Below are 6,576 nucleotides of genomic sequence, written 5' to 3' on the forward strand. Positions count from 1 at the left end.
GGCATCGGCTGCGCTCACCACCGCCGCCGCCTCTGTGAACTGCGGGAGTTGGGACGGCGGCCAGGGCTAGATGGGTGGGACGCGAGTCATCGCCGAAAGCCTGCCAGGTGCGGGGCGCACTTGGAGGCGAGCTCTGAGCCGCACTGAGTTTTGAAGTCTAAGGTCTCGGCAGGCGCATTGCTGTGGGCTGCCGGGGAGCAGCCTGGAGTTCGAGGCCGCCCACCGGAGAGCAGGCGAGAGTTCGAGGCCTAGGCACAGCGCATTTCGCTAGGCATCCCCCAAGACCCCAAGAATATCCGCGTGATCCTTGTGACCACAGTTTGTTGGGTTAATGTCCCCAGCCCAAAAAGTAGAGCACATCACACGTCGGCCACCTGGGAGCATTGAACCTGGGAGTCACTAGGCGCCTCTGGTGGAAATAAAACTCATTATGCCCTAGTTGTGTCTTAGTAGTACCTGGGTGACGATAATGTAGCGGTTAAAGATTAACTGAGCGCACTTAGAGGTTGTCTTTGTCTACCTAAGGAAAATATCAATAGATTAAACTCCCAACCTTAAAGAATCTCCGTGAATTCTTCTGAGGAAACGTCCTATATTGTCATACAAAAGGTCCCAAATATGCAGATTGCTTTTTGTTAAAAGTTTGTTTTGTTTTGCAGTAACATCTGTTTGAGCAGATGAATATGCCATTGGCAAAGTCAAGGACTGTCGGAGAGGAGAACATGGCAGGCCTTAACTAAAGTGAGGGGGACAGTTGAGCACTAAAAGTTATAGGAAAGGAGATGAGCTGCTTATTCCGTCAGATGAGATGAAAATGTAGTCAGAACAGATGAGTGGTAGAACTTAAACATGCCCGGAGTTGCCGGGAATTTGCAACAGCCTTGAGATAGAGTAATTTCTGTTGCTCTAGAAAGACTTTCTATAGTCACTAATATACCAAATTATGTTCGCTAGAAAAAAAGTTTACTTACCAAGTTTATAGAAATGGGGTGAAAAATCCTAATTACTTATCTGTGAGGTTATTTTCATGAAGGTTAATCATCCAGAGACTGTTAGAGAGCCTCGGAATATATTTCTTCTAATCTACTCTACCTATCCCATTCAGAGGAGGGAATCTGAAGATTTAAGGACGAAGAGCAGTTGAAAACTGAAAGCTGTGGTTAATGGGAGAATTTCAAGGATGGTGAAAAAACTCAGCATCATTGCACCCCTGTTCTTTTTTGTATTGTGGACTTTTTAGTTTAGATCTTGGTAAGCTACATCAGAAATTCTTTATGCAGAAATTCTTTACGCTAACTCTAACACACTTTTTGGGGTATTGCTAATTTAATCTTTGAATACTGTTTTTGCTGTTTCATGATTATATGTTATGTCCTACCAGCTAGATTGCCAACTCTTGACTACTGACTGGAAGTTTATTGTTTATTCAGCAAATAATGAATTAAGTCAGTGAAGTGAGAGATTTTGTATGTAAGGATTGTTAACTTGAACATTTCACCAATTACACACAGTTCTGTCCCACTTAAATTTTAAAAATCATTGTTGGCCCTTGATATCGTTATAAGGAGTTTTGTATTTTCAGCTTGTATTTTGAGAGTGTCCTCATGTGACTGAAGTATGTGCTACTCTTATTAATTGAATAACCCCAGAATCTCCAGAATTGATAATTGGAGGAGATTCTGCTGTTGGGAAAAATGGATGGATTATGCAGCCCTGTTTTTTGACAGTTCATTTTGTCCTTGGAGTCACTGCCACGTGGCCTCAAAGTGTGAACATGTAACGCTTTCATTAATACTTCGCTACACAGCTGAGCAGAAACTGTAAATTTGGATCCTTTGTCAGTACAACTTAAAATGGAACAATTTCAATGGCTTAGGGTAAGATAAATATGTAAAGATACTTTTGTAATAGAAGAAAAAACATTGGATATTAAAATCACACAGTAGTACCTGGGTGTGGTGGCTCATGCCTGTAATCCCAATGCTTTGGGAGGCCAAGGCAGAAGGACTGCTTGAGGCCAGGAATTTGAGACCAACCTAGCCAACATGGTGAAACCCCATTTGTACCAAAAAATACAGAAATTAGCCTGGTGTGATGGCCCACGCCTGTAATCCCAGATACTCCGGAGGCTGAGGTGGGAGAATCGCTTGAACCAGGGAGGTAGAGTTTGCAGTGAGCTGAAATCGCAAAACTGCACTCCAGTCTGGGCAACAGAGTGAGACCTCCTGTCTCCGAAAAAAAAAAAAAAAAGTGGGTGTGGTTATGTACATGTACACCTCTACTTGCTGCTACTCAGGAGGCTGAGGCTGAAGGATCTCTGGAGCCCAGGAGTTCAAGTCTGCAGTGAGCTATAGTTGCACCGCTGCACTCCAGCCTGGTAACACAGTGAGACTCCCATCTCTAAAACATAAAAGGAAAAAACAGGCTGGGTGCGGTGGCTCATGCCTGTAATCCCAACACTTTGAGAGGGTGGATCATGAGGTCAGGAGTTCGAGACCAGCCTGGCCAACATGGCGAAACCCCATCTCTACTAAAAATACAAAAATTAGCTGAGCGTGGTGCTGGGCACCTTTAAACCAGCTGTTCAGGAGGCTGAGGCAGGAGAATCGCTTGAACCCAGTAGACAGAGGTTGTAGTGAGCCAAGATTGTGCTATTACACTCCAGCCTGGGCGACAAGAGCAAGACTCTGTCTCAAAAGAAAAGTAGAAAACAGAATAGCGTAAGGATAATCTTATATACAAAATAAGACTACTCAATTTCAGCATTTTTTTTTTAACTAGAGATGCCACCTCCTGATGACAGTGCCAATTTTCTAACTTGTCTTAGAAACAGCTCTTAGATGATTTTGCTCTTTAAGTTCAGGTCTGAGCACAGAGGACAAAGAATTCCCTTGATTGCCTACGAAAGAAAGGGTTCTCAACCTTGGTACTATTGACATTTTAAGCTAGATAATTCTTTGTTGTGGAAGGTTGTCCTGTGCATTGTGAGATGTTTATCAGCATCCCTGGCTTCTACCCAGTAAATCCCAGCAGCACCCCACCACCAACCAAAACTGTCTCAAAATGTTGCCAGATGCCGCTTGGGGACAAAAATCCTCTCTCCCTCCCTCCTTCTTGAATGCCACTGGCACTTCTTGAGCCTACAAAAGGGCTCTTCTCACAAGTCTGATACCCTGTGTATCCCAGTTGATAGTGGGAATTACTTCTCCTTTGAAGACACAATTCCAGTTACCCTGAGAAGTATGGCATTGGCCTTGCTGGCCTCCACCAAATTACCATATCACTGTGTTTGGTAATCCCAAACATCATACTAGGGCTTTAATTTCAGTACGTAAGTAGCAAATTAGTATCCTTTTATAGGTTAGCTTAGTCAGTTTCAGAATTTTTCAAGTCATATCTTCATAGTTAAGATCATTGTGGAGTTAATAGCATTTGAACTATGTATTCAGTACTATGCTAGTGGTTGGTGCAGGGGAAGATACGAAAGAAGGTGTGATTTTAGCCCATGAGGAATTAATACTGTATCTGCAGAGGCAAGTTAATATGGAACCGTTAGTGAACACCTGGATAAAATAGAATGCTAAATTTTACCCTAGAGGTGCTTGGCCTGGACTTCAAGAATTCTAAATGAACTGAAGTATGTTCACAGTAAGAAAGGTTAAAAATGACTCTGCCCACTTGTAGGCAAACAGGAAGCTAGGATGGCAGACCTGTATTGGGCAATAAACTGAAGATGAGTGTGCCTGTGGTAGTGGGATTCTTCTAGCTAATAAACCCAAATTGTGAATTAGCAAGACTTGCAAATATTTGATATATGTAAAAAGTACAATCATGGCCTCTTGTTGTTTCCTCATCTCGTTCTCTTTATTAGTCCAGGTTCTCTAGAGGGACAGAACTAATAGATACACACACACACACACACACACACACACACACACATATAGCTATAATAGGAGTTTATTAAGTAGTATTAACTCACATGATCACAAGGTCCCAGAATAGGCCATATGCAAGCTGAGGAGAAAGGAAGCCAGTCAAGTTTCAAAGCTGAAGAACTTGGAGTTCAATGTTCTAGGACAGGAAGCATCCAACATGGGAGAAAGCTGTAGGCTGGGAGGCTAAGCCAATCTAGTGTTTTCATGTTTTTCTGCCTGCTTTATATTCTGGTTGTGCTGGCAGCTGATTAGATGGTGCCCACCCAGATTAAGGGTGGGTCTGCCTTTCCCAGCCTACTGACTCAAATGTTAATCTCCTTTGGTAACACTCTCACAGACACACTCAGGATCAGTACTTTGCATCCTTTAATCCAGTCAAGTTGACTGTATTAACCATCACAAGTCCACCGCTTGTCAAGTTGAACACATACACATCTCCTGAGATCATTCATAATCTTCAAATAATGACAATAATAAGGTCATAATTACATCTAATACAGCTATCCTTTGTACAACTGGAAACACACCAGTCCCCAACCCAGATGCTATTACATAAAGTTAACAATACTTAAATGCTGATATGAAGTAAATCTTATATCACGTGATAAAATGAGACCGGGCGCGGTGGCTGACACCTGTAATCTCAGCACTTTGGGAGGCTGAGGCGAGTAATGGCTTTTGACAGTAATAGAGGGTCTCAACCTGAGTTGTCTTAAGTTTCCATAAGGCTTAGGAGAGGATAAAATAAAGCAGGATCTAGAGATTGGTGAGGAGAAATCAAAGTCCTCATTCTTGACAGCTCTCAGCACTTGCAGCCCTCCTCACACACACAGTCACACTCTCACACACTCACAACCAGATTCACACACATTCCTACACATGCACACACTAACACTCATGCACTTACACTTGTGCGCTTACACATTCACATTCGTATACTCACATGCACACATTCAAGACACTCACATACTCTGCAAACACTCATGTTGCAAAAGGGATTTGTAAGCTGAATGTTTAGACCTCAGAACACATTTTCACAAAAATAATATTACGGCTGGACATGGTGGCTCACACCTGCAATCCCAGCACTTTGGAAGCCCCGCTGGGTGGATCACTTGAGGTCAGGAGTTCAGGACCAGCCTGGCCAACATGGTAAAACCCCGTCTCTACTAAAAATACAAAAGTTAGCCAGGCATGGTTGTGCAAGCCTGTAATCCCAGCTACTCGGGAGGCTGAGGCAGGAGAATCGCTTGATCCCAGGAGGCAGAGGTTGCAGTGAGCCTAGATCTTGCCACTGTACTCCAGCCTAGGCGACAGAGCGAGACTCCATCTCAAAAAAAAAAAAAGAGTGAGGCTCTGTCTTAAGAAAGGAAATGAAGATATTTTCTTAATACAAGTGTATATATGCACGAACATGTTTTTAACAAAAGAAGAAGGAAATACTCAGGACAATTACAATCTTCATTTCTGCAGCTATTCACTTGGTTGTAGTTGGTATGGATGACTAGCCTTCTACTACCCATTCTGTTCCCTTTGCCTTCAGCAAGCACCTCAGCAGATCATGGTTTTTTTCCTGGTGGACTGACCCAAACCTTCATTCCTGAAGAGTCTGGACCATTTGTAGTCCTGCTTGGACTGGGCTTTTATAGTTTCCCATTGACTTCAACCACAGGCCATGGTAATACTGAGAGATGCCCTAATAGATCTCCTGTGTTCCATGCATATGCTTCCTTACCTCCGCTGTGGAGTAGTAGACTGATTTCATCTTGATAGTCTGGGTCAGTCACCCCAGCCAACACTGTAACTCCCTTCCTAGACTGTTGACTTAAAGGTAGGAGGAGCCCCAAGTGTCCAGTTGACAATCTTTCTGTTTAATGGAATCACTGTTGTGTTTCCTGGCGGCAGCGTTCCTCCCTTTGAAACTAAGACCTCTAATCCAGCAGAATGTAATGTTGTGGGAACAGGAAGCAAAAATTTTGCTAGTGGATCTTTAAGGGTGATGATGAGTGGTGCCACTTCCACCCCTTGATTCCTGGACCTGTGAATCCTGGCTATGAGAGAAATAATATCATATATTGGACACTGATTCAGGGCATACATGGCCTTCTGGAGAACTTTGCCCCAGCCCTGCAAAGTATTGTCACCTGGTTGATGTTGCAATTGTGACTTTAAAAGGCCGTTTTGTTCTGTCAGTCCAGCTGCTTCAGGATGATGGGGGACATGGTAAGACCAGTGAATTCTATGAGCATGAACCCACTGCCACACTTCTTTAGCCATAAAATGAGTGCCTTGGTCAGAGGCAATGCTGTGTGGAATACCATGACAGTGGATAAGACATTCTGTGAGTCCACAGATAGTAGTAGTCTTGGCAGAAGCATTGCATGCAGGATAGGCAAACCCATATCTGGAGTAAGTGTTTAGTCCAGTGAGGACCAACCTCTGCCCTTTCCATGATGAAAGAGGTCCAGTATCATCAACATGCCATTGGGTAGCTGACTGGTCACCCCAAGGAATGGTGCCATATTGAGGGCTCAGTATTGGTCTCTGCTGCTGGCAAATTGGGCACTCAGCAGTGGCGGTAGCCAGGTCAGCCTTGGTGAGTGGAAGTCCATGTCCCTGAGCCCGTATGTAACCTCCATCC

Source organism: Piliocolobus tephrosceles, chromosome 3 (genome assembly GCF_002776525.5).
Source record: "Piliocolobus tephrosceles isolate RC106 chromosome 3, ASM277652v3, whole genome shotgun sequence".
Taxonomy (NCBI): Eukaryota; Metazoa; Chordata; class Mammalia; order Primates; family Cercopithecidae; genus Piliocolobus; species Piliocolobus tephrosceles.